Source organism: Blennius ocellaris, assembly GCF_963422515.1.
Source record: "Blennius ocellaris genome assembly, chromosome: 15".
NCBI classification, from domain to species: Eukaryota; Metazoa; Chordata; class Actinopteri; order Blenniiformes; family Blenniidae; genus Blennius; species Blennius ocellaris.
The window spans coordinates 11,813,605-11,829,834 of NC_137664.1; positions in this window are offsets into that span (position 1 = coordinate 11,813,605).

The following is a 16,230-nucleotide window of genomic DNA, read 5'->3' on the forward strand; positions in this document are numbered from 1 at the left end:
TTAGATAAAGAAAGCCGGAGAGGCAGCGAAGAGTAAAAACTAAACAGATATCGGGATGTTCTGTCAACCGTATTAGCCTCGACCTTGTCAGGTATCGGTAACTTTAGGAGAGATATGAATTCAGGCACTTCACGTCTACTCCTTATGCTCAGGCATCTCTTGCCAACCACCTGCCCGTCCTCTTCCTCTCCTTCCCCATCCTACTGAACCTCACTGTACCTTCATCCTCCCCCATTGTTTCGTTCATCAGATCCTTTCCCTCCATCTCTTGAGATTAATGGCAAGTCCTGATCATGTGTGGCTTCAAAGATGTTAAAACGAGAATAGAACCACCAGGGACGAAACAGAGAGACATACCATCTTGCATGTCTAAACTGGTAGCTGTTGAGGACAAAAACAACATGTTATCATGCATGTGCAGTTTCTCTGCTTGCTTGTCTGCTTTGTCTCCATTCAGTCAACACTCGAGAAATCAAATGCATTATATGTGGAGTACTGTATTTAAAACAAAAACATTTTCTTTGGTAGGTTTGTGCATAATGTAAAACAACTACCTTCAAAATTCTATTGTAGTTTAACTCATAATTATGAAGCACGGATCCAAATTTATACTGGGTGAAACCTTCAGGCACACTTGTATTAACCTCAACATTTCACTTGGTCAATGAATGGAGACATTCGGTCAATCAACCTGAACATCAGTTCATTCCTCCATCAACCTCCTCGTCAAAAGGCAGGACACACCTTGAACAAGTCTCCAGGTTGAAAGAAAAACAATTACAAACACAGACACTGGCACCCAAGGGCAATATAACCTAAAATTTGTGTTTTCATATTGTGGAAAAAAGCTGGAGTTGATAAATTCTTGATCAAATCAACAGTATCCATACTCATGACTTAAAATAATACAGACAATGTCGAGCAGAATAATATATATGATCACTCAGCCAAACATTATTTTTTGTGGTTGTCAGAGAGTGAAACACAGTTACATTAGCTATAGCTTTAGTATGATATTTTTATTGCTAATAAAGTGTTGTGATCAGATTATTTAACTGGTTTTCCAATGTGGAGGGTCCATAAAGTGCTGCATTGAGCTCTGACTGCAGACGGGGAGGGTCAGTGTTAGTGGTGTTTTGTTGCAGAAACAATACAGTATATTTCCTCATTCAAAATGTCTGTGTATTACTTCTTTACTTTGAAGTACCAAATGAGTTTGTGTCACCTGTCAGACTACCTATCTATTGATCTATCTCTTTTAATACATTACAAGGCTGATGTTGCCGGTTAACTAATACTGGTTAATAGCAGCACTGCGTTAGGTATAGCAACATTTAAAATGTTTTATTATGGGTACCCTAGACTGTTTTCTGTACAGCCTTCAAAAATCAGTCTATATAATCAAATGGTAAATGAGATCAAGTTGCAATGATACATTTAGCTGGAAAACATATCTCAGAATAATACAAATTTCCATTCAAAAGTATAATCATATATTTTATAACGCATTTTTAAATGCAACATCTTGAATCACTACTATTAACACTATTACATTAAAACTATTCCTAAAGTCTGATACTATGATTAGATACTATACAATCGATTATGTACGCAGCAGTCATTTGACTGCTATACTATATTAAACCCTCATACTGAGTATATAAAGGCAGCAGAAGAGTACCATTGACCCCAGTAATCAGCTCTCCATAAACATGTACAGTCCATTCAAAATAATGCATTCATGTAAGATATACATGGGCAAAGAAGCTACAATCACACATTCACACAACCAGAGAAAAAAAAGTTACATTAGCAGCCATATTTACTTCTAAACTCTTTGTTTTCAATGTTGATTGTCGCTCAGCATTAGCATGTTAATTGTGATATGTCATAACTGCTATGTGTGTGGGTGTGTCATTTAGAAATGAGTATAAAGAGAGTTGTAAATCCCCTGGACTGAGATCTCAAAGAGTCCTGTGTGATTGACACTTCATCGTTAGAGACACCCTCTGCTTCTATTTTGAAGTCATTTCATCCCACTGTCCGCCGCAAATTTCCTCATGCAAAAGCATTAGCATATATTTCTGCTCCCACTGTTTCCAAATGACGGTTTGACCCCAGGATTCAATGACAATGACGAAAATGAGTCAAGGATATTTACATCTTCAGTACTAATCCACATTCATTGTGTCCCAGGCCCTTTTGTTTCGGCTCCTTTTCATTTTAAGTCTGGCATGTTGGGTTTAACAGGCGTTAATTACGGTTCCGTTTTAGAGAGGCAACTGTCTGCCCCTCCAGGGAATGCTGCAGCGCAGACGTTGATGTGTGTGCAATGAGTGCATGCATCCACATATCTGTAAATAGGTGGTTAAATGAATGCGTGATTGTCCAAATGTGCAACGAGACTCATTGGACTAATAACTGCCTGCACAGACCCGCCTGAAGAGCTCCATGCTTGATTTATGCAGGAGTGTTTATACGGACCCTTTAACAATGACATTTTCACAGAGCATTTCATTACCTTGCAACTGATAAAAGAATTTCATTTCCGCTGGGGAAAAGTTTATTAAAGTTAAACCTCTCCTTACAGACATTTTGTCATTTTGCCATTCAATTTAGCAAAACTCACGAGGACCTTTGGTATCGCGCTTCAAATGAAAGTTTCAAATTGAGTCTGCGTTTACAATTACTGAAGAGACAAAAATATGATTTATAGTCACAATTCAACAAAAACATCCAACACATCTCCTCATTAAACTTGAGAAAGGAGAGTGACATTCAACACAGAAAGCATTCAGTTAAATTAAAGAGAGAAAAAAAAGGTGCAATCCCTGTTTAGTTCTGGGGTTGGATGCCTTTCTGAACACTGGCAAGTCATCTGAGGCTGCAGTTTATTTTATTAAAGAGGACATATTAAGACTGAACAGTGGGCGTTATGCAGTCCAAATCAAATCTTTGTGTTTATTTTTTTTTTTTAAACATCCGACTGTGTGTGTTTGTCTGACCGCCTGTTAGAAGACGGAGGAATTGAAAAATGAAGACAGCCGGCCAGAAAAAAATATGTTGTTAGTATAATGTGCACGTAGGAGTGTGTGTGTGTGTGTGTGTGTGATCTGCAGACTGAGACAAGATTCACACCTGCTGAACAGTCCCCCCCCCCCCCCCCCCCCCCCCCGAGACTCTCAAAAATCTGTCGCTCCCACATATTCATCTCTCTCTTGCTGTGAGATTTTCAATGACATCTTTGTCCCCGACTCTTCCTCTTCATCTGTTTCCTTTCTTTATCTTTACATTATTTTCACACTTTTGCATTGGGTGACAGGGAAGCTTCTTTTTTTTTTTTCCTCTCCTCAAGAGAAACGCTCCATAGCCTGTTGTACTTTTTCCTTTTTCGCACTTATGTTGCAGGCTCCTTTTCATTATTTCTTACTTTGTCAGTTTCACACTCACCTTCTGCATTACTCTGTGGTTTATATGGGCTGTACCATTACAACCCCCCCTTTTAAAGGGTTTAGATTTAAAGGGTACAGATTTGTATTCCTCATAACATCTCACAGTGTACATACAAATGTGTGAAGACATGAAAACCATACATTTTCTTTGCATAGTTTTGTTTTTTGCTTTATTGTGAATCTTCATGGGTAAAAACAGAGGGGTAACGATTACTGTACTCCACGTAAATGTACTGCCAATAAAACTACCCAAGTAAAAATACAAGGCATTGGTCAGTTGTTGCATATTGTTTTCCAAAGGAGGCAATTGTTTCCACTGCACCTTTAAATGAAGACTAAAACTACTCTGAATTGGATAAAGCAGCATACAAAATGAATGATAGAAGTAAAATAACTTTTAATTCTACAAATACCCCTAAAAATACTACTAAATTTGAGAATCATTGTGTAAAGAGACTGTATGTTGGTGCTATGAAGAATTCATATTTAACCACATTGCAGCCCTTTTAATGATCCTCTCTCTAGAATTTACAATGATAATAACATGATTTTACTATTTTTGCTGCTCTCTTTCAGTTCACCAAAAGCTACAGTTTGATTTGGAAAAAACTTTTATGCAGGATGCTCTTCTTAGCTGCATGTGACATGTCAGCAGTGCAATTCAAATAAAAAGACAAAACAACTTCATTTTACTAGCTCGCGCCCCCACTACACGACATAATCAAAGTTTTGCTTAGCAAAGATTATACAAGATCATAGTCCAAGGCTTACGGGTTTTAATGGCACAATTGACCACCAAGAGGAAATCAGTTATGCTCTACCGAAATGGGTTTGGTGGGAACATACACACTATAATTCTGATTAACACGTTCAGGACAACTTGTGCCGACAAGATTTTGGAATCTGTGGATTGAAAATGATATAAAGTTACATTATATGAAAAGAAAAGTTTGTCAGCAATTTAGAGGGTATGTCTACACAATGTTCACATGTTTCAAGAACGTTTCTTATAAGAATCAAAGATTCAGGGCTACGTGTTCTCAAGCTGAACAACGTAAAGTGAAGGATGGAAGTCATGTGAGGTTTTCAGGTGACCCCCGACACACGGCTGTGAACTCTCATGTGTGGTCTCCTTGTGTTTCTGCTGATGCAGCAGAGCTGCGTCACTTTATTTTTTAACACAAGACACCAACGCAATTTTAGGCAACAAGTATCTGATGTCAACTGTAGACAAGATGAAGCCAAAAGTAGGTGTGCCTGAGTTGCAGTTTCAGAAAATGCTCACATTCGTTACTTAAATAGAAGTAGATATTTTTATGAAAAGACTTGTGTGAAGATACCATTTGATTCTACGTCATACTTGAAACTTAAATCTATAATTTTCTTAAAGGCTTCTTGGATCGTTAAATGCTGTGTATCCACATACACCAGTTTAATCTTTAACATTGTTTCATAATCTGAATCGTAAACTTCATCAATAAGTTTAAAAAGATGAACCGATGATAGCTTGGTTGGACTTTAACTTACAAATTCCAACTGATGTGATTTTTAACTTTAAAATCCTGCATTTTGTGATTCAACAGTCGCACTTTTGCTCACAAACTAAGTAGGGCAAATAGTGAAGTCAATATTATTTCTGAGTGTAATATTCCTTGAAAGGCTAATGAGCAAATTCAAACCAGACATAACAAGAATAATGTTGTTTTTTTTACCCAGATCACTACAGAAGCATTGACGATTGAACCTTCCCAGCCTTTAATTTGAGTTTCTTCTGATCTCTCGTGGTTTTCCCTGTTTACTTGCCTCTCCTCTTATTTCAGGTCTCCTGCAGTCCCGCCCTGTCCTCTGCAGCTCGCAACCTTAATTACACCCACCAGCGTCGCCTTCACTTCCCCTCTTTCGCCTACATTATAGATGGACACACTCTTTCTTTTTCTATTTATTTCTTTAGTTTGGCTTGTCTTATTGTCTCTGTACCTCATCTGTGGTATTTGTTTGGTTAATATCGCTTTAAAATTACATCGTTACTTCACAAAAGACTATTTTTCTATAAAAATCAGTGATGATTTTTTTTTTTGCTTGTGGCCTTCCTGTAAGGCTGCTGTGTTCACCCCGGAGAATCAACAATGGCCTCACTGAAATGCAATATGGTGCCAATTGTTCATGTGTTTTGTCCTTTGGGAAAGTAGGAGTAAAACTAAAAGTTTGACCCGGGTTATCTCTTTTCTTTCAGTGAATCTTTGTAGCCTCCTACTGGAGACAATTCCCTTTACTCTGACCTGCTGAATAAAAGAGATGAAACTATTGTGAAGCCAACTGTATAATTTTTCATGATAATCTACTAAATAAAATTGATTCTGCCAGATCAAATAACCTACCACTGTTAACTGAATATGAGTCATGATACGCTCTGTATTAGTTGTTTGCATTGAAGTCATTTGAGAGGAGAACTTTTACTTTGAAACATTTCAAACAAGTTGCTTCACATAGAAGACCACTCACGTGGTCTCACAGACCAGTGGTGACGATATCATGCGGCGCAATAAAACCTCCATCACTGAGTCAGTCTGTCATTCAAACAGCCTCTGAGCGACGCGTGTTTTGGTATTTCTGTCATATTGATAAACATTGTTTGACTCCATATCTATCATGGAGCAAGTGCACAAGAAAAACAAGGCATGTTAAGAAATAAGAGGTAATGATTTGGTTAACCTATAACATACATCCACATTTTTAATGATCAATTTAATATTAAAGACATTTGGCTCGGCACATTTCGGTTCTTATTTGTTATTCTGGAGGTGATTCGAATGTCATTCATCTTATCCACTTAAATCGGATATTTTCTCCGCAATCTGAGCTGATCCTGGTGAGATGAAAAATGAAAAACAAAAACAAAAACAAACAAACAAAAAACAGACCATCTAAGAAAGCGGAGAGTTTCTACACAGTGAAAGCATTTATAGTTTCCAGTAAAGCAATAAGAAGCCAGCCACCTGTTCCTCGAGCTATTTACTGAGACAAGCCACCATGTGAGTGGTTGTGTGTGAGAAACACAGAGAGACAGAGAGAGAGAGAGAGAGACAGAGAGAGAGAGAGAGAGAGAGAGAGATCTCATCAACACAAGCAAGAAAAAAGCCCAGTTTGCAATAAAACATTTGCAGTTTGCATTTACACACCTCTGCTATTGTCAGTGTTGTTTCTTAATATGCTGAAAAGCCTGGGATAATTTAAGCAATGAGGCTAAAGGTAGAAGCGTTGTCAACTTTCTGTCATTGTTTTCCAGCATCTATGCAAAGAGCCACAATCAAATTAATTCTCATTAAAACGTGAATGTGATCATTTTTATTGATCTTCTGCCTGAAGAAAGGGGAGAGCCACGGGAGACGGCCTGTGTGATTGACTGGAATCAATGCACTCACACTAATTAGGTTTGAAGCCGGTGGAAGGGTGAGCAGGAAAAGGCCTGGATCCCCATCTGCAGGGTAATGAAACAACTGAAGTTCAATCATAACAGAAGACGGTCACTTGAGACTTTAAGCTTAACTTAAGACTGGGAATTCATCAATGAAAAATATCCACTAAATACAGTTCGCAATGCTTGATTGAATTAGTCTGTTAAAGGCAGAAGTGCATGACAATCTTCTGATACACAGAGCATACATCAAGTTAGATAGATTTCATTTTCTGAGCTCCTTCAGCTCCAAGTATCTGCAGCCTCCAGCTTGCATGTTTTCACCAACTGACCCACACAGTATTGATATACAGTAATGCTAATGTCTTGTCATAGTTATGCTGCTATAAGTCAAGACTGCTGAAAGATCTCTCTCCCCCTCCCTCCCTCCCTCCCTCCCTTCACCCCAACTGGAATAGCAACCAGCCGCCACCTCCAGGCTTCACATTGGTCAAATTTGATAAGCAACTTATTTTGTATTGTGAATAAAATGTATGCTTAAGACCTTATTTAAACATTGCATTCAGTTTTTATATTTTTTGTGTCCTACCTTCTTTTTTAGATTCAGGGACGTGTTCATCAAAACATCATTTCAACATTTCGGTTGAATGAAGCACCAATCTGTTGGAATAAGTAGCCTTCATATTATCTCTGGGTATGAGAGTGTATAGTGTATACAGCAGTGTATATAGCATTTTTGGTCATTTTTATTAAGGAGCTGGAGAGATGTAGTCTCCAGTGAGACCTTTAGAAATATCAAATATTTCTGGCCAAAAAAATAATGCTGAACAAATTTTCAAACTGTACTTGTGCCTCCGCAGTGGATTGGAAGAGAAAACTGAATGAAGTCTGCTGTGGCCTTTTGCTTAAGCAGAAGGCCTCAAACCAGGCCGCTGGTTGGTTTTAGGATCCATGATTTGCTCATTACGTTCTTGATAAATCACTTTATGGTTGGACCCCAGCTCATATATCTGAATTACTGTGTCTCAACCAGCGCTTACAAAGCTTTTTGTCAGAGAGTAAAGCCAAGTGAGCTTTTATCGTCGGGAGATTTTGGCTCTGGAATAAATTGCCAGATGATTCCTTTGTGGAGTGAGTCTTTGTGCTTTGCTCTCAGCTTGTTTACCACACTTTAGTACTTTTTGTGTTTTCTTCAAAATATGGACAATTTAGGATGAAAGATCAATTCAAGACATAAGGGGTATGCAGACTTTCATTTAAAAGCTCCCCGTCTCTCTCTCTCGCTCTCTCTCTCTCTCTCTCGCTCTCTCTCTCTCTCTAAAACACAGACATGCACATGTACACTTTTTTGTTTACCATATTGTGTTATCATGGTCCATTTCACTCCCTGATCTCCAAACCCTTGTATTAATGTTCCCCACTTTTCACTTCACACACACACACACACACACACACACACACACACACACACACACACACACACACACACACACACACACACACACACACACACACACACACACACACACACACACACACACACACACACACCACGGCTAACTTTCTGACTGTCTCTCAGTGCGGGGCAGAGGCGCCCTGCAGGTTCACCTTTCTCTTCCATCAGCCAATCACAGTCCAGATGGTCAGAATCCAATAATCCAGCCAACACATGCCACAGGGCTGCACTTTTACACACACTCACCGGACTTCCTCACTCCCGAGGACTGCAAAGTTATTGCCATTCATTTCCTGCAGATCTGGCCAAAATCTAAACTAGAACTTGTCTCTAAAATATTATGAACGTTTTGTCCTGGGAACTTAGGGTGTTTTCACTTTTGTGACCTTCAGTGCAGTTAAAGGAACTCTATAAAAACTGTAACATTGCTGCGTTCGATTTGCAGAAGTGTGAAATTGCACTCTGGTGTGGTCTGTTTTTTTGCAAACACACTCTGGTTCAGTTTAGCTGAAATTCACTTTACATGGTAACACGGTATGGATTCAGTTTCATTCAACTCGAATGAGGAAGACTTTCACATGTTGCTTTGGTTGGGTTCACTCTCTCACTGCACTTTTGAAAGCATATCAAGTCTCTGTGACAGAGTAATGTCGTACAAACAACTGCTGGATTTTAGCACTTGAGACCCCCCAAAAATAAAGGGATTAAAACAAAGCAGCAAAGAGCTGGATCAAACACTTGACATGACACGATCCATATTAATATCCTAGAATAATGTCCACATTTTTGAGAGAGAAAGAACATGCAAACTCCAAACCGAGAGACCTTCAAGCCCAGTTCAGATTCAAACAGGGAAAATTTTCACAACCAGGCGAGAGTGCTCACACTTCGTTGATGAAATCTACAGTCCAGATTCAAATTTGATCAATCAGCTATATTTTTCTAGTGCCAAAAACTTATTCAAAATCCCATATAAGTTAATTTCCTGGAGGTGGCTGTTTCTCATCAGACACAGACAGATTTTGAGGATTAAAGATCTTTGTGAGAGTTCTTGTAGCGCACTTTAAAAAGGAAAAGAAAAGTGTGAGAAAATTGTCACAATCTCAAATCCATATTTAATTTACCTCAGTTATGTTGAAGAGACATGAACTGGGTTGCCCTACTAAACTTCTCACCCAAATAAAGATGCAAAGGAAAATGTTGTCAGAATTATTGTGAATATTTTGGATCAGTCCGCTTATGTACCTAGATTGTGTTTGGTTATTTTTGGCACCATGAAGTGAAGCACTGATGGAGTGTGAAGCAGGAGACAAACAAGACAGCCAACAACTTGTCTGTGCCTGCTCATTATCCCCAAAGGGTGGTTGCGCGTGCGCGCACGTGCGCGTGTCTTGATAATATGATATTTGGTAACGTTAATGATGCTCGTGCAATCACACAAACTACACACGCAAAATAAATATTGATTACAGTGAAAAGGTGCATAAAAATTCATAGGACAACATTCAGAAAAGCAAATCAGCTATTTTCCAATGTTTCTGCAGCTGTTTTACATAAAAATAGCACCATCGAAGACCAGAAAGTCACTCTGATTCAGCTTCAGTTTCCACAAGGTGGACTGTAACGCAGACTTTTCTCATCCATTTATTCTGTCGCGAGAAGCCAACCAATCAATCATCAGGCACCAGCAGAGATTTTTCTTGTGTCGCAGTGCAATAAACAATAATTGATATAAAGGAGCAGGTTTGAACAAAGAAGGAGCTAAATTACTCAGTAGCAGAGACTGCGGGGTGTTTTGCTTGTGAGATAACACATACTAATATTCCTCGAGAGAGAGTGAGAAGGAGCTGGGAAGATTGCAAGAATGTGAGAAACAAGCTACAGAGAGACATAAGGACACATGTGAGAATAATGATGAAGAATCGGCTCCTCTGTCAAACCTGTGTGAAATACAATCATATCGACAAAAAGACGTATGACAAAGAGAATCAGTCAAAACTTCTCACCTAAAGAAGACTTCAATAAACATCTATTTGATTTCTGTAAACGCACATTAGTTGATCTCATGATAATATTAGCCGCTTTTAAAAGACTTTGCCCTGATATGCACCGTCGTACTCATCCTGTTGTTGTGATAAAGCAAGACCTTGAAGTACAAATGCATTTTAAGTGGACAATTACAGCAAAGGGGAAAAAAACACACACACAAGCAAAGAAAGGGAGAACGAGAGGGGGGGGGGGGGGGCAGCATCCATGTGGAAATGAAAATGTGTGTTGTGGGGGCAACATGGCCTCAGGTGAACAAGCAGAGCTGTGGCCAAAAAAAAAAGAAAATGGAAAAGGAAGACGAGGCGTGTGGGAGTAAGAGATGAGGAGAACTGAAGGATCAGCAGGCACTTTTATGGAAACCAAACACCTGAGGCCCCGCTGCCTCTTCCCGTCTCCTCTGATCTGGTAAGATGGAGGAGCCCTAATGGAGTCCAGACGTAGCAGCAATAAAGGTGTGCATGTTTGTTGTTGTTTAGTGTGGGTGTGCATTTGTGTGTCCAGTATTGAAAGATGAAGATAAAAAGAATGTCCAAATAGTTATAAATGGATTAAAACTCAACACATAAATGATCTCTATTCTGTCCACTTCAGTGAATTGTCTCATGCTGCACTGAGAAAAAAGTAGCAAAATGAATTGTGACTGAAACGTAGAGATAATTATATGATGTATGAGTCTCATTGATGTTGACTTATTTTTTAGCACATAGCAAGTATGTAGCAGTCAATTTAAGTTACTTTTGACCTTTGGATATGGTGCTAATATGAGAATATGATATGATAATATGATGCCTGCTGGATATATTAACAGCTTCTAAATAAACATTATCTTATCTTTAAAGAGCTGTCTTTTTTCTTTTTATGATCACTTCATGAATTCATTTCCATTCAAGAACAGGTTTCAGGCCAAGTTCTGCTTGACTGCTGAAATGTCTATCTGTCTTACACAAGAGGTTCAAAATAGTGGATCTCATTACATAACTTCAGCTTAACTTCCTGTAAGAATCATTAATTAAACGAACCCACACAGTTCAGCTCAACCATGCACATCCACACTCTTAAAATTGAATAAATAAGGCGGATAATTGAATGCAATGCACAATTTATTTTTCCTTCTTTTAAGTAACTAGTAGTTTTTCAATTGCTTCTTATAATTTACTTTGTGCACTTCTGTTGGTTTTGCTTGAAGTATTTGCATTTACCATATAAGAATGCATTCACTTTAGAATAATTAACTCATTTCTGAAAGGATTAAATGACGACCTTAGAAACAGAAGACTCTGATGAGATAAGATAGATGGAAATACGATATTTATGTTGAAATCATCACAAATAACTAATTTCATACCAAAAAACAAAAACTATCCTCAACTCCTTAACATATACTAATTCATCGTTTAGTATATATTCCCACATAAATAAATAAATAAATAAATAAATAAATAAATAAATAAATAAATAAATAAATAAATAAATAAATAAATAAATAAATAAATACATACATACATACATACATACATACATACATAAATAAATAAATAAATAATCTGTTTTATCTATGACTTGAAAATGTACAGACTTACTGTTTGTCGGAGAAATAAAAGTTAAAGGGTCATATTTCATCATGCTTCAATAAGTTTGAGAAGGAACATGGTTTTTCAGACGGGCATCAGATGAACAGTTAAGGCGAGTACCGCATCAATTCACTTGTCGGGGCTGCACACACAGTTTAATAGACAGGCAGCTGGGACATCATTAGAGCGACCAACCTGCAACAAGTGTTGCACATGATCTCTGTTCCTGTCAGAGTGAAGCAGACATGAAAGCTACAGAGGGGAAAACATAGGAAAGGACTTTTCTCCTACAAACTGGATGAGAGGTTAGAAGAAGAGGGCAGCAGCAAGTGCAGAGGTCATGTAATTATAAGTCTGTGTGCCTCTCGTAGGCCACCTCTGTTCACCAGACACTTTTCTTGTCTGAGTTTTTTTTTTTAAATAAAAGTCACAGACAAATCCTCTTGCAAGGATGTTAAGACAAGGAGTTAAGACAACACACATACAGATCGACAGCTGATTGTAGTTTCACACACTACCCTGGTAAGTATGTCTTTTGAATGCGGGAGAGGAGGCAACAGAGTCAACCACTGCACCGCTGTGCAACGAACAGTCAACAATAGACACAGAGACAGGTTGATATTACGCCTTCCATACAAAATCAAAATCTAGAATTCAACGTATAGTTTTTTTTTTTTTTCAAGAGAAGGCATTCGCTTTGTTTTGCTCTGATCTTGGAGAAAAATGTGCAACAATTCTGGAAACAACCATTTTTTGTCTTCAGCTAATTGCAGGATTAGCGTTTTATCATTTGTTTCTGTGCTTGCTTCACAGCGGGAGGACATCCACCCCTCTTTTGCTTAATACAGTAAACATTTTTCTGTAGACTTAAGCCTCCAGTTAAAGTGGAGTTAGGGTGTGATTTTTTTTTTTTAATTCAACATAAATGGGAAAATGAGGGAAAAAAATAACAAGCTTGTTCTTGCACACAATTTGCACTCTGCACCAACCGCTTCAACACATCTGCGCTTTCTGGTGAGAGCGTGCTACTGCAAGAACATGTAGCTGCACAAACCTTTTGCTGTGACATGATCGAAGCTGCCATGTATGTATACCACTGATCCTCCATATAACCAGTGGATCAAACACTGTCACGTATAACAACTGTTAGCAAATCCTGCTCACTGGCACATGCACATGCACGCACACACGCACGCACACGGGTCAGGATGTAATCCCTCTCTTTTTTTATCCCTCACAAATCATGTTCAGTCACCGCTTGTGGGAGAGAAGATATAACAGACTAGTTTGTCTGTGGTTAGTTAGTCCCCTTTTTTTTTTACTTTATAAGCTGCAACATCTGTGTGTGTACACATAACATCCCAAGATGGGAAGTAGTAAAGTACAAGTACTGTTTATCAAATGTACTTTATGTAAGCATTTGCTTTTCCTGTATCTATTTTTCATGTTGACATGTGTACACTATACACAGTTTGCGAAGTTTTACTTACATCATTGTCAGTCTGCAACTGGCACTTGTAATTAAAAGTGTATTCAGACAATGTGAGAGCCCTTTTTTTTTTGATAGAAATGTCAGATTCTGATGCATTCTTCACCATTATGTGAGCACATTCAGGTAGCTGAAAAGAGCCTGCAATTCCCAAACTCTCTGAGTTGATATTGTCTGAATGAAGGTCCGGGCCTTGTGCCTCTGAGCCTCAGTGAGGAACAGAGCAGCCAAACAACACTGTCAGCTTCTCTCTCTCTCACACGTCCTGCTGTGATTTCCATAATCCTGAAGGTCATCGGAGGCTTCAGTGAATCAAAAAAAAACAGCCGCAATAACACTGTGATTGCCTTAAAGGGAACTCAGCTTGTCTTGATACCAAGAACAAAAGTGAGCATCAGTGGATGGTGTTTTGTTTATTACAGACTTTAATGTTTATCGTAATTATGTTGGGAGCAAGAAGATGGAGTATAAATACGTTAGCTTTTACAGGGGGGAACAAATGGGCAGTTCTCGTACTTTAAGTAGGCCGTCGGATAATCGTATCTTTCGCCATTTCAAATATGTACATCAAAAATGTAACATAACTCCATCGATCTCGCCATCCATCTTCTTTATCTGCTTCGTGCAGGCACTGGTTGGGGTTCGGGAGCTTATCCCAGCCAACACAAGGGAAAAGGCGAAGTACATTCTGGACAGCTCACAAGATCATCACAGGGATGACACAGACAGATAACCACAGATACACACGACTCTGAGCTGTTCAAGGTCACCAATGATCTGACAAGCTTTGGATTGTGGGATGGAGCTTAGTGAGACCATGCAAACTTCAAAATGAAAGCCCATGCTTCCCTTGTTTAAGTTAAACAACAGAAATACATACTCCATAAAATTCTTTTTTTTTTTTTTTTTAATTTAATTATTGTTGTTTATTAAGTTTGTTAATGTAGGACAACAGAGATCTGACCTGCCAATATTACACTGTAGTTATTATATAATTTTGCTGAAGAGTTTTAAAAGCTTTTTTTAATGGCTACAATGATAATGTACACTTAATAATAGAGGGTGTGGGCTGTGAGATATTTCATTTAACTCTGCATCTGCATCCAATTTCATAGTGCTTACTTGCATATCTTAAAAAAAAAAAATCTTCCTGAACTCTCAGAGCGAGCAACTTTCTATATTGAGAAAAACATCATTAGTAACAGTTCTCCTTTTCTCAGTGCATGGTGTTTACGCACCTTTCACTTCCTCCTGCTCATAACCTTATGAGCAAGTTGTTTTTTATTAAGTTAAAATAAATACTTTGATGGTTTGACCTAAGGAATCTCTGAGCTTTTTCAGTGCTGTTCACATCTAAAACCAAGAGGAAAGACAACAATGGATGCAATTAAACCAATAAGTGAGACGTAAGGCGATATGGTTCTGTGAGCAAATGTAGAAAGAATAAAGCATAATTTCCATTACTTTCCATGTCTCAGCAGTTTAGTAAGTAAGTTGATATTAAACACAAAGCAGAAACGAGACATTTCCACAGATTGTGACTCCAGCTTGAGTGCTGCTATAGAAAACAAGTCCAATTGTCACTGCTCGTAGCTTTGTGCCTCCAACAATTCCTCTGGGTGAACAGATGCTAAAACCAACACTTTAAAATGTCTTAAAGTCAGATATTCGAAATACAAATATCCATAGGAATTTGATGCTAGGTCCTTCAAACTGAAGCAGCTGAAACTTGATGTTGATTGACACTGTACATATTTTGCAGCCTATTTTATTCTGCACTGATCCCTCCCTATTCTCTTTATACCACTGCAGCCACTCACTCACTCTCACATGCATGTAGCACAAGGATCCATCCACCCATCAATCCACCCATCACTGATGTTTCACTATCAACCAGTAAATTCTATATCATAGTGATCAATGCTTGGAGGAACGGAAGGATTTCTTATGTGGGCAAAAAGAAGAGTAAGGAAGTCTGTAAAAGGAGCAGGATGAGGTGGATGTACAGAGGGATTACACAGAACTCATTCAAAGAGCAAGAATTGGAGACAAACCTGGGAACAAAAGAGAACAATCGTTTCATTGGGTAAGATGACATCGAAAACATAGAGATCATTTCCTCATCTTAACCCTATGGTGGCCTATGGTTTTCATTATTGTGAAATCACATTGACTTGTTGAGATATAATGGTGAGATTTTCCTACAGATGACACTTGCACACTAAGATTAACAGGAAATTGACCTATCGTGTTCTGCCATGTCTGAATTATGTGTTTCGTTATCACAAATACAAACAAAGAATATCTCGAGTTTGTTCATTCTCCATGTGCATGCTTGGATTTTCTCCAGAGGATCTTGTTTCCTTCTCAGGGTCTAAAAACATATATTTGAGATTGGTTGGTTTCTCTAAATTGCCCGTAGGTGTGACTTTCTTTCTGTGTTTGCTCTGTGATGGACTGCTGACCCGTCCTGCAGCTATACGTTTTCTCCCATGGTCTTCTAGGTTTCGATAAAGCAGTAAATAGGATGGATTGATGGATGATGAGGTAAAAAATATTTGAAATGGCTCTGCACAAATAGATTGTTTTCAACCTTTTTCACAAAAAGTCTTTCAGAAACACAGCTGCTCTTGGTTGATTAAATGTTAAATCTGAAATGGCATCTGTCCAAATAATTCTCTATCACAGAGTTACACCTTTGTACAATTGAGATCTAAGGTCTACTCGCAGAGAACGGACAACAGAGGACAGATATTTATTTTGAAGAGCCAATTACTAAACAATTTATTGGTGCTCCA